This window comes from Haliaeetus albicilla, chromosome 17 (genome assembly GCF_947461875.1).
Source record: "Haliaeetus albicilla chromosome 17, bHalAlb1.1, whole genome shotgun sequence".
Classification (NCBI taxonomy): Eukaryota; Metazoa; Chordata; class Aves; order Accipitriformes; family Accipitridae; genus Haliaeetus; species Haliaeetus albicilla.
Genome location: NC_091499.1, coordinates 28257646 through 28285280, shown reverse-complemented (window position 1 = coordinate 28285280; position 27635 = coordinate 28257646). Strand labels below are relative to the sequence as shown.

Sequence of the window (27635 nt, the reverse complement as noted above, 5' to 3'; positions counted from 1 at the left end):
GCAACTCTCATTTGCGTTTCAGATCCAGTTATCTTTATTGATTTGTCTGTATTGATCCCTATGAAAGCAAAAGACAAATCAGTCACTGAGCTTGCACATATGTTGCCCCTGAACAAGCACAGAATGCCACAAGTAAACAAACCATCCTGGAATGTCTGTAGTATCAAACACTGTGCACAGCACTTCACAGCCAAATTTGATGCAAGCCTTCCGCCTTTAAGAAAGGTGTTACGCCATTTAAATAACTGGAAGTGTTCCTAGGAGTCCCAATTCCACACATAGTAGGATCTCCTTGAATTAAAAGTGGCCCTAAGAGGCCTAGCTTTAAATTAATCCTCCTTGAACCAGGGACAACCTTTGAGATTGCTGTGTTCCATGATGAAACTGGCTAGAGTAGGCGAGGTAGACGACATTTCAGAGAGCTTCTGAAGAGATTGTTCTTCCAAAGCCAATATCCTTTCAGTTAGTTTTACGCTGTCCTTGTGCATCTGATTCAAGTCCTGTTCAGTTTTTTGGATGGCTAAGTGATTAATTTTCCTTCTCTTCTCCACACGCCCTGCAGGAAAACCAGATGGCACAGTCAGCACACTGGATATCTAATAGACAATGATACAATAAAGACTGGCAGTAAGTTTTGAAATTAAGTTATGATAACCATTCCCCACAGCATATTTAAAATTAAGCGATGATAAATGAAACCCACTTCCATTCATGATCAATAGCTTTTTTCTTGAAAGAAGAATGCAGACCTACATTCATATTTACTACTAACCCTTCAAGATAGCTTGCTATAGAAACAGCACGGAAGAGGTATCCATTTCTTATTTGCTTATGTATGAGGAATACTTGATTTAGGCTTTTCCCAGTTAGACAAGATCTTCTATGCTCCATGAAAATGCTCAGCGTATCTTAAAAGATTATTTTCTCATACTATGAGGAAGAGAGTTACAACCTTGGAAAATGTATATTTTAAACAAGCTAAGATACCATTCAATTAAATGCAGTCAGTTTCATTAAAAAAAATCCAGTCTTAAAATGCTTGAAGCCATAACCCACCCCCCACCCTGCCTTTAAAAAGGAGCCCCCCCCCAATAAACCTGAGTCTAAACCCATTTCTTATCTGATCTTCAGGCTTTCTGCAAAGTTAATCTTTTTATTAAAGCTTTTGGAAGGATGGTAGATTTGGGATAAAAGGCAAGGAGGCTTCACGGGCAGCATGCCTGGCAGAAAACTTTATAGAAGCTTTAGAGCAGTTTGCTGTGGCCATGTGGTGGTAACTGTGGAAAAACAATTCCTGTGGTAAAAACCCTAAGCGTTTGTGTTCATTTGGTCATCCACACTTAACACTGTTTTATTCCAAAATGAAAAGTAGATACAACAAACTGTTAGTACAATTTTCTCAAGATTTTGTTTCTTCAAGAAGGATTTCATAACATAGGAGTTATGAACATTATGGCAATGAAGGGCTCATAAATCAAACCAAGTAAGGCATGAAAAGAAGCTTTTATCTAACCTGAAGCTAGTTTAGCAAGCATATGCTACATCCATGATTTAGTTATTCAAAGGCCTCCATTTCAAGCTATTTCACATTCCAAACATTAGGATGTCCATAAAATAAGTGTTCTGCCAGCTCAATTCTGGCAGTTCTTCAAAGAACATCCCTTGCGTTGGTTTACTCTTATCAAAAGCACAAAGCATAGTAGAAATTCTTCACAAAGTACCAATAAGCAGCTTTAACCATATATTTGACATGTGGAATTATCGGTGTTCTTATTAAATTTTAAAATCAAGTTTATTTTCAAGAATAAATTAGATTACATTAGTCTGCTGCTTAAGGTCATTCAGAGATATGATATGAATGGACAAAACACACCTGCTCTGTGGTTGTGGAGCCTGTTGTGTCATACCTTTTCCCATGCTAATGACCACTTAACTCTCTGCAGCCAGTTTAAACTGGAAAACCCTCAGACTGAAAACAGATCAAACCAAACTGGTTAATGTCAGTCTAATTTACCTGAATCTGAACAGGTGAAACTGTTACCCTCCAAGTCTGTGTCTAATTCACTGTTGTTCATTCATTGCTCGTTCAGATTCCTTTAAGTTTTTATAAAAGGAAAAGAAAATCACTTGATTTCCAAAAATGTGACACAAATTACTAGTTTACCTGTACTGTGAGAGATAACTATGGAAAATAATGACTTGCTGTAGTTTTCATGGGATTCTGCTATTTTCTTCCCAGTTTGGTTAAAACTACTGCTGTAGCAGCCACACACCACAGTTCAGTGGATAGCTAGCGACTGAAATGCTATCTATGCTGCAACTGCAATTACAGCTGTCATCACCTTTGTTTAGTTAGTAAAATGTAATCATTTAATGTACGTTTAAAAAAAAAAGACAAAGCTGCAACTGGTAGTCTTCTGTATTTTGCAGATTAAGAACTAAATACAGACAGAGCATATGGACTTCACAGTTCTGGCAGATTCTGTCTGTGGTTTGCAAGTGTTTGGTGCCTTATCCTGCAACTTTAATGTAGTCTCAGCAATGTACCACTTCTTCCTCTCCCCTACTCTAGGTAAGAGCTACGATCATATCCCAAAGTCACCTTCTTTAGGGACATTACAAATAACAAATTAATATTTTTTTCAGTTCTCTACTCATCATTAAGGTCTATCACTCAGTGCTGAGGAACAGGTCTTAGGCTATGGTGCTCTGTATTAGTGACAAGTATCATGAACCAGAATCTGTACTCTAAAGCTGTATGCTTAATTCTTCTTTTACCAAGCCAGTCACACACATAGAGGACCACTAGGACATTCCACTTGCAGATTTACTAGTTATATTACTAAAGCAGCCCCATAAACATAATCATCTCCCCCCCCCCCCCGAAGAAACAAAGCTTTTTCCCCCATGTTACTGTTCAGAAACTGCTGTCCTCTAGTTCTCTTCAGCTAGGTCCTGCTCCTTCAAAAACATACAGAGAGAAGACTGCAAGCAACCTCAGGGCGTAAAAGGCTCTAGTTTGGTAACCTTTTCCCCTCCCTACCTTCCCCTACAATGCCATGTTATTCAATCCTTTCCACTCCCTGCTGTGCCACCTCCAGTACTATGCTGCAATAACTATGAGATCAAGGCAAATTGGGTTAAAAAAACCCAAATTAACTAAAAACAGACAGACAGACACAAATTCTTTAAACATTTGGGAGAAAGTAAGTTTTTAAACTGTACCACTTCTATAATCCAGCTCAGGTAATTCAGATGCAAAAGCAATTGCATCATCCCAGCTGAAAGAATGGTCTAGGAGTGCTAGGAAGAAGAGCTAGGGATCTTGAGTTAGGGCATATTATAGCTCGAGATTCTCTCCTCCCAGTGAAGGATTTATGAAGAGGGGTAAAGTACAATAAAAAGCAAGACAATTCTGTTTTCAAATACTTTAAATCATCAGATGAAGCATATTCCATAAACCATATTCCAAGTGTTTGGTATTTTCCTGATCAGCACAGACAAGTGCCAAAACAAAATCTGTGTCAACAAGAAAACGAAAGTATTAGAAACAATACAGCCTTGGGTTATAAGAAATCTCTATGTAAATAAACAGCAGGCAGAAGAATACAGTATTTTTTCTTACTACATGTTCTTGATTTTCACAGCTTCTACTCTGATGTCTGAGTACCCAATCTGTATTAGATGGCTGTATTCTGGAAAGAGAAGGTAAACCTGGGTGTAAGCTGTGTGTGATAACACAGTGCATAATTTCAGGCATGGAAAAACCCCATACTTTTAGACCAGTTTTCTTCAAGTTTTTTCCAACAGTGAAAACAAATGTAGGAATTAAAACCAAACACACAGCAACTCCTCCACTAATTTTAGAAAACACCTTAAGTTGCGGAAAACATGAGGGACACTTTCTATAGAGCGTACCCTTGCTCAGTCCTAAAATACCACTGGTGTGCTGCCTTACTCTCACTTTCTTACATGCCTCCCCTACCATTTCCAGGAAAGTTGCATCTGTTCTGAGGCCAGAAGAAAGGTTAATTTTTTAAGAGATTTATCCAATCCCATTAACTGTCTCCTTAGCAAGCCTTTACACTCAAAAGATTTTCTGCCCTTTTAGCTTGCCACTTTCCCTAACTTTTCAAAATCTTGCTTTGTCAAGATACTCTTTCCTAGTTAGTAAACTTGAACATTTTTATTGCAGTTTGTTTTATTCTGACCCTGACTAAAGCAGATCTCAGGCTTAGTAACTTTATTATACAGACTAGTTTCTTTTCACAACTATTCAGCAGAGTACTCCAAATCCAGCTAGGTTAAAAAAAAAAAAAAAAAAAAAAATCTCCAAAAACAGTTGAAAGTTTTATGATTACCACTGTAAAAGCTGTATTTTTAAGAGGACAACTAAAATGGCATTATAAGGCTAGGACTAAATCTTGTATCCTGTCTGTACTTCTATTGAAGCCTGTAGGAGAGATTGTGGAAGTAAAATGAAAGCATTGTTTGTGTAGTAGTTTTAACAATATACTAAAAGCAAAACCAAAACACAAATGTACTCAAACATGCAGCCAAGGTAACCATCAACAAAATACAGGAAAAACAATGTTTCTCTATGCCTATAGACCTAAAATGACAAGTCTTATCAAGATTTCATTTAAAATTTACAAAACCTTACTGTTAGATCTGTGGAGTTTCTCCAGAAAAAGGAAAACCAAACCACCTATAACCTGACCGTAGCAGTTTGTAACTATGGCTAAATCAAGATGATGTAACTTGAAAAGAGAAAAACCACTCTACTCTTGTGCTGTGTATGCAGTTGCCAGGTCAGCACAGAGCTCTCCTTTCGAAGGCTCAAAGGCAGGGAAGGCCACAAATCTGACATACAGGCTCTAACCATGGTTTGCACAGGATGACTTTCTGTGAAGTCTTTTTTTATTGTCATTGTGAGGAGGGGTGTTTCTACTTAACATCCATAGGACAGTGCAACTGAAACCAGCATCAGGTGTATGGCTGGAACCCCCTGCTCCTGACCCCTGGTAATGTGGTCAGCATAACTAATGGCAAGCATGGCAAGCAGCCATTCTCTGTGACCGAGCGGGTCACATATCCCTTCCCTTTCTCCTCATTATCAGGCCCTGAAGGTCCCGTGAACCAAATAGACTAACCAAACAGATTTCTTCTTCCCCTCCCGACCGGCCTCAAGGCTCCTGGGCCCCAGGCCGATTACTCCCTGCCTTGCCGGCCTTGAAGGTCCCAGGCACGCGGCCAGCCAAGTGCTGTTGATGACCCTGAGGCAAGCGTAACTGTGCACAGAGCACTGTCTGTAAAATCAAGTGGTTACAAGTCCCAAGTGGGGAACTTGGACCCCAACTGCTGCTCGACCGCGAGACCTGTGACCCCCCGGGGACCAGGGACTCCTCCGCTGTTGTCTGCTTCCTCCCGGGATTGAGGGAGCGGCTTGAATTCTTTTGTACGGTTTTCAAGCCTGGATTATGATTGTTGTGTTGATACGGCAAATCATGTATTAAGATTGGACCCAACCTGAAGAGGGTCGAGGGGATCAGAAACTGTAAGTTAAGTCGTATTATGAATTCTGTATGACACTACTTGTAAGTTGTACTACATTGATTCTGCCTGCAGAAGTCCTGTGCCGTTCTAATCATAAATTCTGTGCTATACTAATCATAATATCCCGTTGAGAAAACAGAGTTTTAATTGTGACTACAGGTTAGTGCCATCATCTTTCTGGCCAGGATCTCTAAAAGAACCTCTCTGTCCCCTTCGTGTCGGGTGACAGAGGTGTGGATCCATCAGGACTGAACACATGAACTCAGTTTGCATGTACACCATATATATATCTACTAAACAGGAGGGATGCCCAAGTCTTAATGGAGACCTTTCTGACTGGGCCAGCCACCTACTTTCTTTCAGGCGCAGGGGGACTGCAGACCAGTCACCTCCTGTATCACGCATGCACTGCAAGTTCAGCACCTTCACCCAAATACCAGACTTAGTGTTTCTGCAGAGAAAGTGAACAAAGTGTTCACCATACAACCAGCTTGAGAAGTTCCCATGAATACTATTTCTAATATCAGCCCACAATCAGCCCAGTTGTCCTGGAAAATACTGTTTTCACTGTCAGTGTAGAATAAAACAAAGGACCAAGAGACTTTCCTCTCCTCTCTGAAAGATGCGGCAGCACTCCAGAAAGGCTGCTGTCACCTCAGTAATGCACCAATCCACATCGTGCCCCAAGCTGCCAAATAATTTATGCTAACAGTTGAGCCTTCCAGATTTAGTGAGTGTTAGTTGTAGGACTCCAGCTTCTGACTCATCCTCACTGACAGGACAGCTGGAGAGGTTAAAGACATCTGACAAAGGCATTTTGAGTCACCCTACTACCTAAAGTATAGAATCTGTGGGATTTTAATCAGAGCCTAACCCTTTAAATACCCATTTGAGATAAGTCATATAAGCTAGACGCTACTATACTTATTCACTAGCACGAGGGTTTGAAGAAAAGCCTGTATCACAGAGGAAATTAATATATAGGGGGGTAGGCAGACATGCTTTTACAAAAGAGTTTGGTTAACCCACCAAATCTGGGATACTGACATGCCAGAAGTGGCATGTTATGCGCAGGTATTTAAGACTTACTTTCCCAAGCATATTGCCAAAGAAGATCCAAACCTGGATACAATGCTCATTTGAGTGTTGACGGGTTCTGACTTCGTATCTGCCTTGCTAATCCAGATGAAGCAGCATCAGTTCTGCATGTTCCTTCTTTCTTGATGTAATCTAGGTTTGTGCCAGTAATATGGTGGTTTCTGGTCATCCCTGAGCAGCTGTTAATGAGAACAATATGGCCATTTACTTGTACAAAGCTGTCTATACCAACTCACCTTAAACCCTTTTGTACCCTGGGGAAAAAATGAACTGTGTTAGAAAATGCTGATATTAAATACAAAAGTATTACTACATACAAGACTGTGGGTGTATGCTGCTCTACTATTTAGATACTGATCTGGAACTGGTGAAGAATACAGAGGTATTGCTATGAATCAACTGTTTACTCAAGATTTTCTTTTAAAGTTATACATAGGCGTTGACAGACAACACATTTAACTACAGCATTACTGAATGAAGCATGCCACATACTGATAAGATTTTTTTTTTTTAAGCAAAGAATAAAATTGTTTGTTGATGCATAAATGAGGGAAGGACCAACTCTTAAACCCAAGGATTTATTCTGCAGATGGCAGAAGTCAGAGGCTGACAGGCACTGTGTATGCCTGGCCAGTTCTATTTACGATTTTATCTCTTTTCTAAAGAGAAAGCTTCCTAGGGCAAGCTGTCAGAGCACAGGTGAAAATGGAAAGAACCATTATATCTAGCCCTACCACCTGTTTTCCCTTTTTCCACTGTGGGATCACAAGATCTGGGAGTCTTGCTTAACAGCAGTTTAAATTCAAGGCTCTGCCAGAGGAAGCATTACTTCTAAAGTACACTCAACAATCCTGAGGAGCCCACTGCGAAAAATACAACTTGTGAACTACAGGCAACTGTAAGTTTGTTAGTATTTTTAGATCAATAACCACTAAAGTAAAGCAAGAAGAGGTGGCAACCTCTGCTGCTTTGCAAATACGCAGTGTTTTATACCACAACATCCCAAAACAATAGTTTTGTTTTGGATGAGGATTATCCAATGAAAAATCACCCACCTCTCGGAAAACATAATTTACTAGTTGAATTGTGTCTAACAGGTATGTATCCTCTTTTAGGCTCCTTCATTTCACAATGACTTAGAAAAAACACTCAGATTCACCCCATGTCTGAGATAACTTGTTTTACACTGCCTGTCCTAATCACAAGTAATCTTTTGATCTTTCCTCTCCACAAAACACTAGGCATTCTACATGAGAAAATTTCAGATTTGCTCCCAAAGATGCTCTCAACAAATGTGACAAATGCTGATTTCAGATTAAAAGCTTCCAAATAAGATTTTAGTTAAAAACCAGAGGCTACTTGATTTTGGGGTGGTAGTGGAATGTGTTCGGGCCAAATACACCACAAAATTTTATGTTTGATTTTTATTGTTAATGACTTAACACATCAGTATCTTAGCATCATCATTCAATGTACTCTAAAAACATTTATAGGCAGATGGACTGCAAGGAATGTGAACAAGGAAAGCCAGCTCATGCTGTAGGGAGGAACACATAGTTCTGGCATACTAAAAATAAAAAGAAAGCATTAACGCACCATATGCTGTGCAACAGCAAATAGTGTTATTTAGAAGCGTTCCAATAAAAGCTAACGATGGCAAAAGTTCAGACCTACTAAAAAAACCCTGAAGGTGACTTCAGTCAGCCACATGCTTCACTGTTAGATAAAACTCGTATTTTATGCAATGTAGTTTCTTTCATTTTACACAAACCTTAGGATAACATATACCCAGTTAAAGTTTTCCTTGTTAAAGTTACTAACCATGGCAGACAGGAGTTGAAATGCAAGTGGTGAAGCAAATTTTGGTTTGTGTATAGCCCGTGACTATTTTTTCCTAAATGACTGACTTGTCTTGCACCTCAGTTGTAGTCTCTTTCTACAGACTAAGTTCTGTTTTAATCTCTGTATTAGTACTACTATGCAGATGCACATTCTCTCTCAAGCTGTATGAGCAGAGCAGTAAAAAAAGGGAGGTCTTTACTAAAGCAAAGTATTTTCTTGTAAGTAAAATTCTTTGTTATCACAAACCCATGTAATTTCAAGTCACGTAATGTTCATTTTCAGCATTTTTGGAAGCCACAGGCAACATGGGTACAAGAACATGGGTGCCTCTGTGTGTGCGCATAGTGAATAGTCAACAAACAAGCAATTTTTTCCGTAACTTTAAACTGAAGATAGCAACCAGGAATAGATTATTTCTTAGAATGAGTCATTGATCTTGGAACTGGGGAGACGCCTAAGACGACTTAGGAGAGCTAAGTCTTTTAAGGAATATAAACACTTCAAACTGCCACACAATAGACAAGGTCTACTGACTGTAGCATGGTACTGGGTGAAAACCTCATAATTTAATGACACCACAGCCTTGTGCAAATCTTAATCTAATTTTAACTTTGTTTATAAAATGGTGGTAGCTTCACATACCCTGCAGCAGAGATGTGAAATCAGTTAGTTACACTCTCAATTCTTCAGCACTGGCAGACAAGCTTCTCAATCTCAGCGTTGTTGAAGCGGTAACTCATACTGGACCTGATTACCCTAACAATTACAGGAGTATGCAGATGGCAATCACTACATTTTCTTGATTTTCTGTTCTCTTGGTGTCAAAACACAACCGAGGTCTTCCTACTGACTTATTTGGTCTTTTGCTTTGTAGCAAAGTAGTTAAAGCATGGAATCAAAACAGGACCACCTTTGCTCAACAGCTCTAACTCCAGCCCATCAGAAAACATGGAGGGAAATGCAATAGACTTAATCCATATTAAAAACCTTCAGTAAATTGCCATTCTGCAGTTGAGTCTGTGAGGTAACCTGACATCAGCAAAAACATATGTCAAGGATTAAAACACTCTTAAGCATATTCTAGAAAGTCATATTTAAACCAAAAGATGCATGGTTCAAGTTTGTTAGATTTTACCTGACAGGTCTCAAGTATTACTGAACTGTCTGAAAGAACTACAGTTGATTCAAAGCAGCAAACAATGACTTCACATGTCTTTGTTTTGTTCCAGAAGAAATATTTCATTAGCATCCCAGATGGAAGTTTCAGAGTCCACAATGTGTGTTCATTCTTGTATACCCAGATGCTGAATACTTCAATTCCCTTTTAAAAACATAACTAGAACATTTGTTCTTAATGCAACAGAGGAGTTGCACTAAGAATTGGCATTTGCCCTCTTATCAGAAAGGGAGCTGAAACAAAAATATTCCCACCTCAGACCAACGCTGAACCCAAGCTGGCATTCTGAAGCCTTTGCTTTTGTGCATGGCAGACCTCTGTTCACAGTCAACAGCAAGAACTAAAATACATGTGTCTCAACTCATTTGGAGCAACTGTTGGACGACAATAGCTTACATTCACTGAACACTTTCCCCTCACTACTGCCTGCTTCTGCTTTAACTCCACTTCCAACACAAACAGAAAACCCAAACAAACAGAAAACCCAAAGACTCACTTTTCAACTCATAACCTGCCAAGTGAAAAGGAATCAGCAGGCCTGTAAGGAAGAAGTCTCCACAGAGACAGAAAAAGGGTCCCTTTTCTCACCCTTGTTCCTGTCAACATAAGGGACTGCTCCCAACCCCCTTGTATGTGAATAGAGCTTTTAGAAACTCCATTTGTTCTTCTTAACTCATGAGTAGAGTAGGCCAGACAGGGAAACGGGGTGGCACACTTTTTCCAAGCAATCTCATTCCTCTTTTCCCACATGCAAATATATGGAATGCCTACTAACCCTTCCCAACATACCCTCCTGCCCCACATAATACTCTTTCATTCTCCTACTACTTGACCCATTTTTTAGTTCAAAAACAGCTAACACAAACCAGCTATGATCGCAAGCTAGAACATGCTGAACCAACTGACATGAACCAGAACAACTTCAGACACAGCTGAAAGCAAACAGGAAACAAGGAAAGATAGTAGTTTGACTTGCTTACAGCAAAGCTGTCCCCTCATTACACAGAGACCAACAATGCTCAACTCTAAGATCAGTCTTTTTCTTTGCTTAGATAAATTTATGGATTCTGATACTGTTTTCCCCTTAAAATTAAATGCTCTGCTCTTACTCTTCAACCATACTTTTCTATGTCCAAGGTGCATCTGCTCCAACTCTTCATTGATTGAGGCCACCATCTCCAGCTTCAACTTTGTTTCTGCTTCCTGTCCCAGCGCTCTGATTTTTCCAAACTCTGAAAGAAAAAAAAAAAAGGCAACTCAGTGGTTGCTTGTAGGCAAAAAAACCTTTGCCCTATACCAAGCTGCCATTTTCTTTGAAATAATTAAATCCTTATTCACTGTAAAACAAAATAAAAATAAATTAAATAGCACCATATAGTTTTATTACACAAGAACTTATCCAAGTTAAGTTTAGGTTATTCAAAGAATGTGAGGAGAAGACTGCTAGAGGTACAAACAGGGAAATGAGGATACCTAGTGACTGTAATGAATAACCTCTAAGATGCCTTTGCTTCAGCATTGCTAAGGGGACAACAGAATAGATGGATCTCCAGTAGTTTGCTCACTCTAAGTGTAGATATTACACAGTATATGAAGGCTTTGAACTTCAGCCATTGATAACATGGGTTAGTTGATCACCATCAACAAGGATCAAGAATAGGCTTCCTAACACTGTATTTTCAAATTCAGAAATCTGATACATTGAATTTATCAAATTTCCTTTTCAAGAGAAAAGTTAATTTTCCATGACATTTTGATCATAATCACTACATTTAACTCAATCATTTTTGTCCTCTTAGTTGTTTAGTGTTTTTATGGGAACCTTTGTAGGCAAACTGTCAACCTCATTATCCAAACAGCTTGAGCAGCAACAGCTTAATATCTGTCATGGAAAGGAACACGGTCCTCTGATGACTAGAGCTGTGAGGCCACCAAGTTAATTTTTCTACTCTTTCAGCAAGGCACACTATTTTTATACAGTCCCTCAAAACCCTCTCACCTCTGAAGGCTCCAAACTCCATTTCAATCAATACTTTAATTGTACCATGAGTTTTGAGTAAATAAAGCTTTTCAAACTAATCCAGAAAACAAATTTTGCACTTTAAAATGCATTAGGGAACTGAATAATCCCAGGTAACAATCCCAAGAATATAAAAAAAAAGATGTTTTCATTTAAGTACATTCTGTCCTTGCTTGCTAAATTACAGCCCTATACAACTAGTATATAAAAAATTAAACTCAAGTTACACAACATTCTTTCTCAATGTTTCACATAAAGCATTAAGTAGCATAGCAATACTTAGTATAGTATATCTTTTGGGAAGTGAGTATTTTCCAAATAAGTCTAATAAAAAAAGCTAACTCCTCAATTTTCACATATTGAGATTGCTGTGCTAACAGTATAGTGCGAGTACTAAAATATTTTTCTACCACTTTGAGGTTCTTTGTCTCAAGAGTGAACAAATGTCATTGAAATGCTGCATGATATTAACTTGAATGCTTAAAAATAAACATATTCTCAAGAACAGCAATTTAGAATGACCATGTGTAAGTAGTAAGAATTACTGTCACCTAAGGCATAATTTCAGAATGCCATGAAGAATATGCTTTTTTAAATCAGATATTTGACCCTGAAAAATACACATCAGACTACACCAGAACTGATCCAGTTAAAACTTTTTTTTTTTTTTTTTTTTTTAAATTTAAACCCCCCCAAAACATTAAGACTACCCAAAAACTTCACTGGTACTATGCAGAATGGGGCAAGAGCACTCTTACAGTGAGGTCCCAAAAGTTACTCCATACTTTTCAGCTGTATATATTACTTCATTCATATAAAATTATTTACATTTCACATTGGTAATAAGAAAAACAAACAGACTGTAAAAACTCCATTATCTGCATTAGTATTGTTTTAAGACCACATGAAGTAATGATGATTATTACCAAGCTAAAAAACTAGCGAGAGTTAGAGCTCAGGGGAAAATGAAAAATCTGTAAGGGAATTCTTTCTCTACACCCTTAGAAAGTGCTGAGTAGTACTGACTCTATACTAATTAACTACTACGCTCATTGTAACATTTATCCATAAGCTATGAATTCAAGTGTAGACTGAACGTAGCTCCATCCATGACAGAGCAAATATGTGCTGAACACCGCCAGTTACTCTAGAGAAGAGCTGTAAGTTCTTAGCGTTCGTGGTAGAACAGTTATTGGCTAAGAACACGGTGGGCGGGGGAGGCGGAAATTAGAAATTTTATGGGAATTTGAGACTGGCTCTTTTCAACCACTGTCTCAAGTGTGTGGATCATTAATTACTTTTAAGAGACCTGCAAAAGATAGCTGGTAAAAACAAACCTAAATCTGCTAATTTTGCAAATGTGCTATGTGTATATTCTCATCCATCACGAATTTTCCAGGAGTTCCATTCAGAAAGAGGCTAGAAACAGATTCAGATATAGATTTCAAAAACTACAAAGTTTATTATGTTAAAAAAGTTCCGAAAAAGGTTTCCCTCATTTACAAGCATTTGTATGGAAGTATAAAATTTAAATCATTCAAATAGCTATGGAGCAAATTCATGATTTGTAATCAAAAGGCCTTTTCTTCAAGTAATCGCTTATGTTATGTGCGTATTTTGCAAAGGGAAGAAAACCCCACTACTCTCACATTCAGATTACTTCAATATCAAGAGAGAAAGCGTTTCTTGGACTGGATCTGACAAAAAGAAACTAAAATTCTGAGAGAAACCTATAGGAGATAACATTTTAATGACACAGATCAATGCAGGAAAACACCTGGTCAGTTGGTCTCAGAAAGTTAAGTTTTACCATCTGTTTCACTTACTGCTTTTGTGGCAGGCCTCGAGTTTGACTGTAAAGACTGTAATGCAACATTTGGGGAGGGGGGAGAGCACGAACTGGAGAACAGATCACTTGGACTCAACAGTTAATAAAAAATAATCCTTCCGACATCAGCCTAACTCTAGATCTTCATTTATAATCAAGACAAGCAACACATCAGAGTTATTGTTTATAATTATAAGACAAAAACCTCAGAACTACAATGTGGCAATAATTCTATTAAATTCCTCTTTCCTAAGATTAAGGATAAAAAAAAAATAACTTTAAGAGGTTGTGAAGTGAAGGAAGAGTCAGAGTACTGATACCCAGTGAAGGTAAGGATAATCTACAGGTAACTGACCAAAATTCATTTAATGTATCATATGATATTAATAAGCTATAATAAAAACCTATAGTATTTGGAGAAGGCTACAGCTAGAAGGATAGCAAATAATTCCCCATTATTCTATTAATTGCTAAAGTTTCGTAATTTCAATAACATTGAAAGCACGCTGAAATCCGGCTTCTTCAGATAATGATTAGAAGACTTGGGGAGTGTTTGTACATTTTGCTAGAAAAGTAAATGCACACAGTTTATGAAAATTTATACATGTTGGGGCACTATGGCTATGTTTTGTGCTCTTAAAAAAAGAAGCAATTTTCTCAGTAACTAATTGGACCACACTCAAAAAAAAAAAAAAAAATCAATGTACATTCTGGAAAGCCATTAGCCATTACATTGCCAGCACAAAACTTTTTATTGCTAATGGAACAGATGTAATGCAGGGATTGTTAGCAGTATAAAAACCATCATGGCAAACACCCCGGCAAAGGAGCCTTGCTGGCTCCATCCTCTTGATCACTTAGCTGCGTAGACAGATATGTCATATTGATACTATTTATATATACACACACACACACTCATTTGAGAGGAGGAAAGACATTTAATATTCCATCTGAAATACCTCAGAGTAACCAGGTATAAGTAAGGAATTCTGAAGAGTAGTGATACAAACCACTGCTAGATATTCTTATTTATTTAAACCAAAATAGGTCTTAGAAGTCCATACAGCTGGCAATTACAGGTGGACACCAGTACACTCCTCAGTGTCAGAGGTACATAAGCTGGACATAATCACACAATTTTAAACTATCTAAAATTTTATGTTTTAGCATCACTCAGTGGCTGTTGATGCCTCATTTGCTTCTGTTTAAGATCAATAACTTCCTTCCAAAGGGTCCCCCTGCCCCCCCCGAAAATTCAAGGGAAATATTTCAATAGATCTTAAAAAAGCCCAACATTGACAGAAAAAGGGTGAGGGGAAACTGGGATTTTGTAAGTAACACTAAACTCCTCAAAACAATCATCAAATGCTTCCTTCATCATGAAGTAAAACCTATTTACATGAAAACAGAGATCTATGGAGATAAAACAGGGCAAGTGAACAGATCATTAGTGACACATCCTAACACCTTATTAGTTAAATTGCTTTTAAGTTCAGTTATTATATCAAGCAGGAAATACATCCTGCATAAAGTAGGCATCAGAAACAAGTTTCTAGTATCCTTCACTTAGTAACTGAAAGGCAACAATAAATGTCATCCCATGAACCACTGAGTTGCTCATGAACACAAATAAGTTTTAAAGCAAAAGAATATGACATAGTGATAAATTACACATGCTTATACCTGAAGCATGGATGATCTTTAGGTGCCCAGAGTTATAAACCTGGGTCTCATTTATTAAAAACATGCTCTGAAGTGATGTTGAAAGATACCAGAGGAACTGCAAAGTGAACTTTTCCATTTCAGTTCAGACAAATTAAATTTTGTTTCACAATTTACTTAAAGAAAAGACCACATTGATTAAAGAGGACTTCATCACATCTTGAATATAAAAACCCTAGACCTGAAAAGCAAAGTGCATATGGCAAACAAGAGAGGGGGGAACTGGAAACAGTAGACAGAAGAGCATGCTGGTCAGCCTCGGTAATGGTTGCTGTGTTGTTGCATCCTTAGATCGCGAAGGCTGCAAGTCAGGCAATGTTTCTTTGGAGAGGTAATACCTTTTATTAGACTAACTCATATAGCTCAAAAAAAGACCCGACATGCATCTGGGCACATAAGACTTTTGAGGTCACTGTGTGACCAAAAGCTTGTGTGGCACCCTGTCCCATTATAAGCGAGTCTAATAAAAGATAATTACCTTCCTCCACAAGCCTCATCTGATATATATTATTATATCACATGCAGTCTCTGCAAAGAGATGATAGTGAAAAATCAGGATACCGGTTTAGCAAGAGTCATGTACCATCATAATACATAATCTCTCAAGACTGTTACAGCACTTCATTAAAATGTCATAAGCAGCAAAGAAGCTATACCAAACAAGCAAAAAGCCCTCATGTACAGGAAGACAGTACATTCAGGGAACTCCCTAGACTGAGGGAGCAGCACCCTACTTGCTTATTTTAAGTCTGTAATGCAATGCTATGGAAAAAGGCAGCAAGAGGAAATTCAATCCCTGGGAACAGGGCAGAACTTAGTTATCACAGTGGTATTTATTAAAAGGAGGTCCTGTATTACAGGAGCTGTTTCTCTTAGAAAAAAACAAGCAACCGGAGAAAGAAAGTTAGCTAAAAATCCATCCTGAACAGATGAAAAGAGACGGTACTTCACCTGGAGAAGCAAAGATTACGTGCGTCCAAGCTACTTGCCTTGACAGCCTCCTGAATTAGCTTTAAAGGTCAACTCTTCAAGAAAGTAGTCAAAAGCCCTGAAAAGGTCTCAGTGAGGTACCAGTCTTCAGCTGGCTCCTTGGCTTTCACCACCAGGAGTTCTATTAGAAAAGCCTCAAGTTGCACAAGAACATGTTAGGTAATTTAAGTTTCCCAACTTTCTTTTACAATACAGGATTTAAATGTGTTCTCGTAACACAACTGCACATCAGACGTAACTGAGTAACTCTGCAACAAGCATAAAGCGCTCCAGGCATACTACATTTCAGCCACCTTCAGGCATCTAAAAATATGATGTCTAAGCTAATTATTCCAGATTCAGGAAGCCACGCACAACCAAAAGGTAATTTATCCCATGCTAGAAGGTGACTTGAGATTTAATTTTCAAACCTGAGTTCCTCAGTTTAGCAGATAGCTTATTTCTTCAATTGTCTACCCTGCTAGATGCATGAACACAAAGAAAATTTTTATTAATTTGGTGAGTACTGGGATCCCAAGGACATTATTTGGGAATGTGGTTCAACACCGTTAAAAAATGACAATGCTTTACATCACACAGGTGCAGTGGCCCAGCCTATGAACTGCAGCACATAGCGGACTGTTGGCTACCACATTTCATCATCAGATCAGTCCAATCCCATTAAGCAGGCCCCTGTAGCAACTGACAGATACACAATTGCATAATGGAATAGTTCTCCACAATCAAGAGGAAAACTGGAATGACTGTTTCCCAACAGTACCCAAACAAAGAAGGATTCTGACTGTTGAGGATGGTGGTACAGAAAAGAAAACAAAAACCTCCCACCCACAAACCAGGAAAGAACCCACATGCTCAGGGTCTTGATACATACTAGCTTTAGAAGGATTCGACATACTGTTTTAAGCGTGGAATCCATGACATCCTGTTTTCCTTGAACCTGATGAACAATTGCTAACACCTTGCCGATCTCTGGATTATACTTACCAATTTCTATACAAGGTAAAGGTCCCTAAAACAACCAAAATAGAACACTGAATAAAAGCAGTGAGAAAGAGACAAAACGACTGCTTAAGAAGTTCTTTTATTTAGCATCTCCCTCACATTCTCAAAAGCTTCATGAAAAGGAAAGAAGCACATATATGTGACCAGTACCCCCTGCTCCTGACCCCTGGTAATGTGGTCAGCATAACTAATGGCAAGCATGGCAAGCAGCCATTCTCTGTGACCGAGCGGGTCACATATCCCTTCCCTTTCTCCTCATTATCAGGCCCTGAAGGTCCCGTGAACCAAATAGACTAACCAAACAGATTTCTTCTTCCCCTCCCGACCGGCCTCAAGGCTCCTGGGCCCCAGGCCGATTACTCCCTGCCTTGCCGGCCTTGAAGGTCCCAGGCACGCGGCCAGCCAAGTGCTGTTGATGACCCTGAGGCAAGCGTAACTGTGCACAGAGCACTGTCTGTAAAATCAAGTGGTTACAAGTCCCAAGTGGGGAACTTGGACCCCAACTGCTGCTCGACCGCGAGACCTGTGACCCCCCGGGGACCAGGGACTCCTCCGCTGTTGTCTGCTTCCTCCCGGGATTGAGGGAGCGGCTTGAATTCTTTTGTACGGTTTTCAAGCCTGGATTATGATTGTTGTGTTGATACGGCAAATCATGTATTAAGATTGGACCCAACCTGAAGAGGGTCGAGGGGATCAGAAACTGTAAGTTAAGTCGTATTATGAATTCTGTATGACACTACTTGTAAGTTGTACTACATTGATTCTGCCTGCAGAAATCCTGTGCCGTTCTAATCATAAATTCTGTGCTATACTAATCATAATATCCCGTTGAGAAAACAGAGTTTTAATTGTGACTACAGGTTAGCGCCATCATCATTCTGGCCAGGATCCCTAAAAGAACCTCTCTGTCCCCTTCACATCGGGTGACAGAATAGGAGAAGGAAAATGAGATTGAAGAACCAGAACAAGGAAGCTTGTGCACTGCTAACATTCACATTAACTGAAATGGGATATTTAAATTCCAAAATGAGAGTGCTGCTTATACAGCTCTTTAGACACAGATGTGAGATTTGTAAGAAGTGCCAGCTTTTCAGGATCATGCCCAATTGTGCCTTCTGAGACAGTACAGTTTGTGCCTTTGAGTCTTTTGACATTTTTAACCGAAGATAACGTATTAGCTTGCTCACCATGGAAAGTTGTCTTGTACCACAGTGCAAATACTGAGGACTGCCAAAGCTGTAGTCATACTGTCTGCAACCAGAATAACTTAACAGTGGCAATACTAACTGATGCTCTCCAACCTTTGGTAAAAACCTCTCATACCTTACGGGGTAAACATGACTAACGAAGAGTCCAAGACTAGAACACATCCTTATCAGTGATCTGTGAGATATCCTGACTAAGTAGAATATTTAAAACTGATGAACAAACTTAGGATATTTTTACCTAGAAACATAAAGTTACTTACTTTCTTTTTTATCTTCCACAGCAACTTTTCCTGTCCTTTTTTGAAAAAGGGATGTTGGTGCTTGCCAGAACCATATTGTTCTTGCTTCGCAAAGCCCAACTCATATTGTGTAGCTTTATGAAAGTCATTTAAAAATGAAAAACAAAGACGAAGTTTGAGTTAAGTGACATCTCTGTGTCCAAATAAGAAGGCAAAACAAAACAGTTAAGACTTGCATTAGCAAGGACAACAGTATGTTCAGCTGCCAGAACTGGACATGGATGTGACCAAAGTTCTTATGACCTTCTGTGAAAAAAACAGACAGACTCAAGTTTTTCCCCAAAATGGGACTGGGAGGTAGGGATAGAGGGGGAAGGAGAGAAAGAAATCTTCTGCCTTCATAATTTGAAGGTCCTTTACAAATACTCTAAAGTTTAAATGATAATTAAGGTTTCCAAGTTTGGACAAAGCCCCAGCGTGAAAAACCCAAACACCTCCCATCCACCTCCCAACTAACAAAAACACGCCTCTGTAAAACCTTTGGGCTATATTCTCAGCTTCCCTAAGTAGATACTGCCCAGATGCTCAGTTCAAGTAAACTGCACTATGCATACGCAGATACTCCCTGAGAAACTACTATAAACACAAAGTCTCTAATACATAAAAGTTCTTCAGTGTAAGACTAAATAACTCAATTCTTAGAAAAGAACAACTCCCCTACACACCCTTCCTCCAGCCAAGAAAAAACAAACAACAAACTTGCAACTGAGGAACTGAAAAGGACAGCAGTTCATGGCAAAAAAAACTTAACAGAATATTATCTGGGGACAGAAAACAGTAAGAGGAGAAAGTTAAAGAAATTAAAAGAGGAATCGATGACAACTGTATTCTGCAAAAATCAGAAGAGCTTATATTGGGTAACGTAAACATACACACACGTTCTTCTTCCTCCCCCAAAATCTTATTTTTCAGTAAGTACAAAATTTTTTTCAGTTTATCTTAAAGTTTTTATAGCTGTTTCTGATGGCTGCCACTGAAGTACCAAGCATAACGATGATTTTTTTTCTTCCTGTTAAGCTAAGATGAATGTAAGAATTAAGGACAGGAGTAGTTGAGTGCAAAAACACACAGCTAAAGACTAAAACTTTGTTGCTGTCTTAGGATAACTAAAAATATTTATGAAACTTGTCATAATATTTGGAACAGGTTTTTTCACTAGGATGTGACAGACTGATTACTCAGACAATTTGTGCAAAAAGAAAACAGAACGACAGCAGGTTCTTGGAACTTATCTATTAAAAAGTTAGTGAAACAGTTTTGCTGAGTTGACTTACAGCTTACATATTTATGAGATGCTTCTAAATTCCACTCTAACCAACAAAGAAAAACTAGCTAGGAAGACTAAAGTGGAAGGGAACTCTGATGAATGATCATAAAATGATGAAGTTACAATCTTTCAAAAGGGGAACACCAGGATAAAAACCAAGATAAAAATAAATTCAGAGAATTGATAAGACAGATCTCATCAGATGCACAGTGACCTATAATGCGTTAATAAATTAGACAGTAGACATGGTGTACCATAAGTTAGGAAACACTACATTTTCCTGCAGAAAAATAAGAGGAACAATCATCTGACTGACAGGTTCACAACTCAAACCTTAAGACCAAAGCAAGTACTTCTCAAACCAAGGGTATGTATGCTTTAAGTACTGGGCTTTGAAGCTAAAAAGATTAATCCTGCCTTTGCTTCTAACCACCCCCCGCGGCTGTGGTCTGAGATACTATATCGGACAAGACAGTCAAGCAGATATAATACAACTACAGCAAATCTGATAGAAATGCAACTAAGGCAACCCAATGTATTTTTAGGGCTATGGGGACAGACTTTTACAAATTCCAAAATCCCAGATTTCAGCATGCATGAGCTTGATCTTTACACAGGGAAAAAAACCCCAAACCAACTCAGAGGAACAGAGAGAAGCAGAGGAGGTAGCTAGGTAAAGGCTAACATATATGGAAGGCAGGGTAGAGAAAACAGATTTTTAGTAACTCTTCATTAATAGAAATTATTTGAAATACCAAAGTAATATAAAATTTTAAATAATGCTAAGCAATTTACAAAATTGAGCTAAATTATGTATTTTCATTCTTGCTCTGCCCTTGTCAGAAAGCTTAGCACAGCTTTCCAAACAACATGTTGCTCTTCCTGCCTGTGGAATTGCTGAGCTAGTATTACAAATACCCAGAATGGCACACCGCTAATCCAACAATTTAAGCCTTTATTTGAGATCTGTTTTAACAAACATACTCTGTTTTCAGTCTTTTGAGTCACAAGAACAGGTTTAGGCTTGTACATTGTAGTTTCTTAAAAAAAAAAAAGAAGTATCAATCACCATTCAATCCAATAGTCATTCCCATGAAACATTTCTCTTGGGGCAGGTCATATTTCTTAAAAGACAAAAGCAAACTAATTCTCGCCTTTTCAATGTGCATGTTAAATTACTAGGCTGTGCTTTCAGTCTTCTTGACACTATACTCCAATTCTAGATGATCACTTCTACTTTGATTTAGTGCTCCAATTGAGAATGATGGTGTGGAAGCACTGAGTGCTTTGGCTACGTTCCTTCCCATGCAAGGGAGGCGGACAATAAATCCTGGGGCATCCTGGGAGTCAGACTGTTCTAGAACTGTTATGTACAGAAAGTGGAAGAAGTGCACAAAACTGAAGATCTGTTTTTTAAACTTAATCAGTAATGCAACCAAGAGTCATGATGCACGTACTTCAAGAACAAATCAAGTCAGTAAGCATATCAGTTAAGGCTTTTTTAGGAACTTCAGTATAAATTTACCATGATTTTGTAATTCAGCTCAATCATTTCAAATCTTCACAGAGATACTTACTACCATCATTAACCTTTTTTATTGTATTGTCTTTTTAAGCATATTCTCACAGCAGACTATTTGACTCAAAAAGTCAAAGAGTGATAACTGACCTGGATCAGCTCCCTAAGCAGCTTCCCTGCGCAGCTGGCAGACCCTGGAAGGCAGTGCAGGGTCAGGAAAATGTACATCAAGTCACTTCACTTGCAACTCACCTGTCTGCTTATCAGCTCATTAACAGCACCTGGCTGCAGGTCAGAGCGCTCTCAGGGGCTACTTCTGTCACTAAGAGGAGCCAAGCAGGTTCTTGAGAGGTCCAAGAGATGAAGCTTTAACTGATCCTGTCGTCACAAATAGGCAACTTCTCCATCTCTCTTTAAAGAAAGGATTCACATTTATCCAGCGGATCTGTTACAGATCATAATGTTCTATACTTGTCATATTAGCTGCATATTTACATGCTGCACTGAAACTACCACAACACCACATCAGACAAGAACTTGTAAACACCACTAACTTGTACCAGGCATCTTACTTAAAAGATGCACTGAGGGGCCCAAATACATTTCATTTCCAGAATAAGCCATAAAATTAACATTTTAAAAGCTGAAAAGCTTTTACTGACTCAGGATTTCACAACTCTAGCATTTTAGTAATGAATGACAAATTCTTTTCCACAGCTCTTTCAGAACTGAAATTCCTTATTTCACTTATTTTAATGGAAAACTGTTAATATTATTTAAACCTACACATTACTTCTGCCACCACATGGTATGGTTTCTGGAATCAGAGTAACTGGCAGCATTCTATGAAATACCTGTTCGTCAGAGAAGCCTTCATCAGCAGTGCACAACTAAATAGCCTCTTAAAAATGGAAAAAAAAAAAAAAAAAAAAAAAGAATCTAAATACTTTTGACTATTCCCCTCCAGCACACAGAAGTCTGTAAAGACAAAGAAGATTGGCCCTTATTTTTTAACTATCATCCAATCAGAAACAGCCAGCCCGACTTTTGAGTTCAAAGTGACAATTCTGAAAGTTACTGAATCAAATAAACCCCACACAATCTAGCCATATATACAGAGATACACTCCTGTCATGGTTTAAGCCCAGCCAGCAACAAAGCACTACGAAGCTGCTCGCTCACTCCTCAGGAGCAGGACTCTTCACACTCTTCCCCTGCTCCAGCATGGGATCCCTCCAACAGGAGACAGTCCTCCACGAACTTCTCCAACTTGGATCCTTCCCACAAGCTGCAGTTCTTCATGAACTGCTCCAGCATGTGTCCCTTCCACAGGCTGCAGTCCTTCAGGCACAGCCTGCTCCAGCGTGGGTCCCCCACAGGGTCACAAGTCCTGCCAGAAAACCTGCTCCAGCGTGGGCTCCTCTCTCCACAGATCCACAGGTCCTGCCAGGAGCCTGCTCCGGCGTGGGGTCCTCCCTGGGCTGCAGGTGGAGATCTGCTCCACCGTGGACCTCCATGGGCTGCAGGGGGACAGCCTGCCTCACCATGGTCTTCCCCACAGGCTGCAGGGGAATCTCTGCTCCAGTGCCTGGAGCACCTCTGTGGCAGTGTACTGCCCTCCAAACCTGATCTGTATTTCCCATAACCCTGCTCAAGCAATAACCACCAGCAGCTCTCATAACAGATGTGTCTGGTCATGCTGGCTGCATCCGGCTCAAAGTGGATTTGGGGGAGACAGATAACAATACAATAGCCAAGGGCTAATTTGAACAATACGCCCACCTAACCACAGTGCTGGTCAGTGTGCAACTCAAGTTGAGTTTGGAAGAAACTAACACCTGTAGTCAGTATGTAAATATAAACCAGTTGTCTTACTCGGTAATTAGTGGACAGCCCAGGGCCCCTTGACCTCTCCTGCATGGCAGGGGGCTGCACACACCAGGATGCCTCCTTGAGTAGGGATGCCTCTCAAGGTTACTCCTCGAGGTTGAGAGATTCCTTGCTGCAACAGGTTCTCAGTGATTAGTAGCATGCTGAACTCTGAAATCTTAGCTAAGTGATATAAAGGATTGATTGTGCACATATAATCTTTAGACATAAACCGTTGACCAAGTCTGGGACTAAGTCCGGATCCAGCTACATCTCGACTCCTCTCTGAGAAGGAGTTCAGAATGCAAGAGGGTCCGCTCTGAACCTCATGACTCAACAGGAAGGTCTCCCTGACAGTTTTGTCTGACCCTGTCCTCTATGCAGTAACAAGTGAACCCTGCCATCAAATCTTGTTAAAGCACTGTTGCATTTACTATCAAACTTTGCTAAATCGCTGCTTTGTATCAATAAACATATTGTTACTTCTCTCTTATGAGTGAAGTGTGTCACTCCATCCATGACAACCTCCTCCCCTCCTTCTTCACTGACCTGGGTGTCTGCAGAGTTGTTTCTCTCACATATTCTCACTCCTCTCTCCGGATGCAGTTTGTTGCACGGTTTCTCCCCCTCCTTCTTACATCTGTTCTCCCAGAGGTGCTACCACTGTCACTGATGGGCTCGGCCTTGGCCAGCAGCAGGTCCAACTTGGAGCCGGCTGGCACTGGCTCTGTTGGACGTAGGGGAAGTTTCTAGCAGCTTCTCACAGAAGGCACCCCTGTAGCCCCCCTGCTAACAAAACCGTGCCATGCAAACCCAATACAACTCCTCACTCACTCTGTCTCAGAAGACAAACAAATAGGAATCTCTCATACTTCACAGGTATTGTATTTTTTTAAATATACAGAGAAGAATCAAAAGTCTTAAACCTTGATATCTAAAGCACCATAAAAGCTCTCACGAGCAGCTATCAAGTTTCTTGGAGCATGAGCAGCAAGTGCTCTGTGTGAAGTCTGGCTCAGTGAGCCATAAATTCAATACTATCCTAAAATAATAAATGCACAAACCCAATATAATGCATTTAATTAACAAACCAGTGATAAACCACAGTGAGATTATTTACTGATACAGTTGTCACATTCCTGCCAGGCATGGATTAAAAAGTTGTCTTCAGCCATAACTGTCAGTTTATCACTCAACAACCTAAGCATAATGCGAACCCGTAAGTCACAGGCTTCATGTAAATAAAACATGATGGTTATAGTGCTTCCCAAGAGGGCCCTCAGCTGAGGCTTTCCATTCTGTACCGCCATTCAAGTTGTATGTGCTGCAAAAAGAACTTTGCCTCACAAGCATACAAAGCCTCTTCACCGTATCACAAGTGAGCCAACCCACGCATTGAACAGATCAAAAGGAATCCATGCTTTTCCTGATGAGGCTTCTTACAAGGAGCTCCTCTGCAGGTTCCTACTCTTCCTCTGTCCCCTTTACTTTGCCACAATTCCTCCCCAGCCCCTGGTTTCCCTTATCTATCCACCTGGGTTACAGGCAAGATGTGCTGCACCCGACTTGAAGGCAGTGAGACACTGGAAGCCTGACCAGTGTGCTCCGGATGACCACCCAACTGACTACTTGCAACAGTTAAGCAGCTGAATTCCTTTCTTGGGTGGTACAAGTAACCTGTGACTTTCTCTTCCTTGAGGGCACTAAATTTTATAAGATTTGGAGGACCCTAGCCTTCTTCAGGTGTCACGGGAGCGAAGACACACACACACACACACACATTGTATAGACTTCATAAAGGCATAGGACCTTTACAGATCAGCCGTTCCCATGACTGCCAGCAGAACAGATCAGCCACAGAAGCCTTTAATACTGTTGACCCTAGGGAAGTTCCAAAAAAAAAAAAAAAAACCCACCCCAAAAAAACCCCAACCAGACTGAGAAAGACACAAATATCTACATTAAAAAAAGTACCAATTGCTGCATATCTTCCCTAGTACTTAAGCCTCCATGTCTGGATTATAGTTGTTTTGTCAAGACACAGCTGAAACCAACCAGCTCCCTAACACCCCCCACCAAATTGCCTCACTTCCATTTTTTTACCTAAAGAAATCACACAAGAATACACAGAGCCCTTTGGCTATTTATGGCATTAGAAAAGAGTATTTAATTTTTTTAAAAAGAATAATCAATGTGGCATTATTACTTAAACCGACACTTCACCTGAAAGTAAGCAGCAGCCTCAGCAGAGGCTGTCTTGTTTCCATGTTAATGAAAGTAATTTATTTCTTTCAATGCTGTTTCAAGAGTGGAATAAAACCGACAAGAAAAGGCAGCATACATCTTTCCCAAGCTGTTTTTGTGAGCCTCAGTCAGAAGCACTAGGTCATTGCTAGGGATGCTTTAGCTACTCTCCATGATGCCTTAAAGCGTTCATTTATTCTGAAACACAGGAACATACAGAATCCATAGCGCTACCTGAGGACAGGTGTTATTAAATACTGCGGTATTCTTGCACAGCCTTCCTTTCAAAAGCGGCTCTTTCTTGATTCAGGACAACACATCCTAAACTACAGCCGATCCTCACAGCAGGCTGGTTAAGGATTAACACCACCCTCCTGCGTACATACCCAAACCACCGTGAAACTCCACCGACTGTTCCAGCCCAGCCAGGCGTCACCACCCGGGACCGCTCTCCTGTCAGCCATCAGCAGTCTAGGCACAAGGCAGAGGAAGGCTTCCTCACCAGCACCGGGGTCCCAGAGAACCAGCGCCGAGCTCCCGCCACGCTGCCCCGCAGCTAAGCAGAAGGCAGCCGCTACCTGACAGCGCTTCGAGCGCCCACCCGCCTGAGGCCCCCCTCTCCCCCCGCACCGCTAAGAGTTATTAAGACCCCACAGGCTGGCAGAAACAGCAGTTTAACTTGGGGCAGAGAGGCCGAAGCCCCAGCTCTCCCCTCACCCAGGAGGCGCCGCCTCGGCCGAGCCCCCCTCACCTCACCTCACGGGGGCGGGAAGAGATGGCGGCACCACCGCGGCACGGCGGGGGGCGCCGCTCACCGCAGCCGCGGCGCTGAGCCCGCTGGCTTGGGGATCCCCCAGCAGCGCCCCCAGCAGCGCCCACAGCCCGCCGAGGAGCTGGGGCAGGGCTACGCCGCTACCGCCCGCCGCCTCCACGCCGCGCCCCGGCGGCCTCCCGCAGCATCGCCGCCAGGCGGAGCAGCAGGGCAGGGCGCCGACAGCTCGACGGAAAGGAGCGGGAGGAGGCGGACATCTTGGTCCGGGGCGGAAGTCCGGTGACACCGGCCTCCTCGCTCATTCCCGGCAGAGGGCAGGCATTGCCCTTAACCAAGATGGCGGAAAGCCCGTGGCGGGGGGAGCACCTCCACCGCTCCTCAGTGCCCGGGCGGGCGTTCCCGCCTCGCCGCCTGCTCGCAGGCGCATGTAGGTGCTGGGGTTTCCTTAGTTTCCCATTGAAAGAAGCCTTTACTGTGCCCTCTCCCAGCTGGCCGTTTATCTTGTTCCCCTCACCCGCCGCTGCGCTCCTGTCAGTTTACCCCTTTTCTGTCTGCCCGCGTGTGCTGCTTGAGAGGCCGGTACCATCTCGGCACCTGGCTGCTGGCGAGCGCTCGGCAGAAAAAAAACCAAGGCAGGAGAATCCCGGAGGATGACTGCCACAAGGCTTCCCTCTTGGTCAGCCACCCGAGGCAGGCTGTCGGCCAGGCCCCACGCTGGGCTCGGTCGGTGAGGGGGCACGTGGCCGTGGGGTGGCCCGAGGCCCGCGAGGAGGTGAGAAGGAGCCCGGGGCAGGCCTGCCTGTGGCCTGGCCTCCAACCTTCACCCCCAAGGCTCAGCTCCCGGCGGGTTGTCCGAGAGCTCGGGGGCCGGGGGAAGCGCCCGGCTCTTCTTTCAGCTCGGTGGTGTCACACGGAGCAGTGGACAGGCAGACCCGGTGGTGTCACCCGTCAGTGTCCTGCCGTGCAGCGGAGCTAAGGCTCGCCTGTCGAGGTTAAAGAGTAAATGTTTGTGAGTGACAATGTCACAACCTCCGTGCTAAGCAAAGAGACGCAATCCAGCCAGCGGGAAAACTGTCCGTGCCACCGTTTTCCTGAATTTAAACGCTTGCGTATGGCAGAAAACGGCACCCATCTATGGCAACTGGGAGTTTCAGTCCTTAAGCTTTATCTGGAAGTGAGGATGCACGCACCTGGTTTTGTTTTTGCAGAGCACAGCTGGTGG

The 27635-nt window shown here is 41.2% G+C and overlaps 1 long non-coding RNA gene across 8 annotated transcripts; it reads right to left on the bottom strand.

Moving 5' to 3' along the window:
- Positions 1-5: 5 nt before the first annotated feature.
- On the bottom strand, positions 6-26727 carry LOC104314324 (uncharacterized). 8 transcript variants are annotated; one of them, XR_011328498.1, is made up of 8 exons: positions 26398-26727; positions 26028-26112; positions 21781-21906; positions 10783-10905; positions 6646-6833; positions 3626-3695; positions 2015-2094; positions 6-556 (listed from the first exon to the last, which is right to left on the bottom strand). It is a non-coding gene; the product is annotated as an uncharacterized lncRNA (long non-coding RNA). The 8 variants fall into 8 exon arrangements; XR_011328501.1 differs by lacking the exon at positions 21781-21906 and having other exon boundaries at positions 26398-26725; XR_011328497.1 differs by lacking the exon at positions 26028-26112 and having other exon boundaries at positions 26398-26724.
- Between the last annotated feature and the right edge of the window lie 908 nt (positions 26728-27635).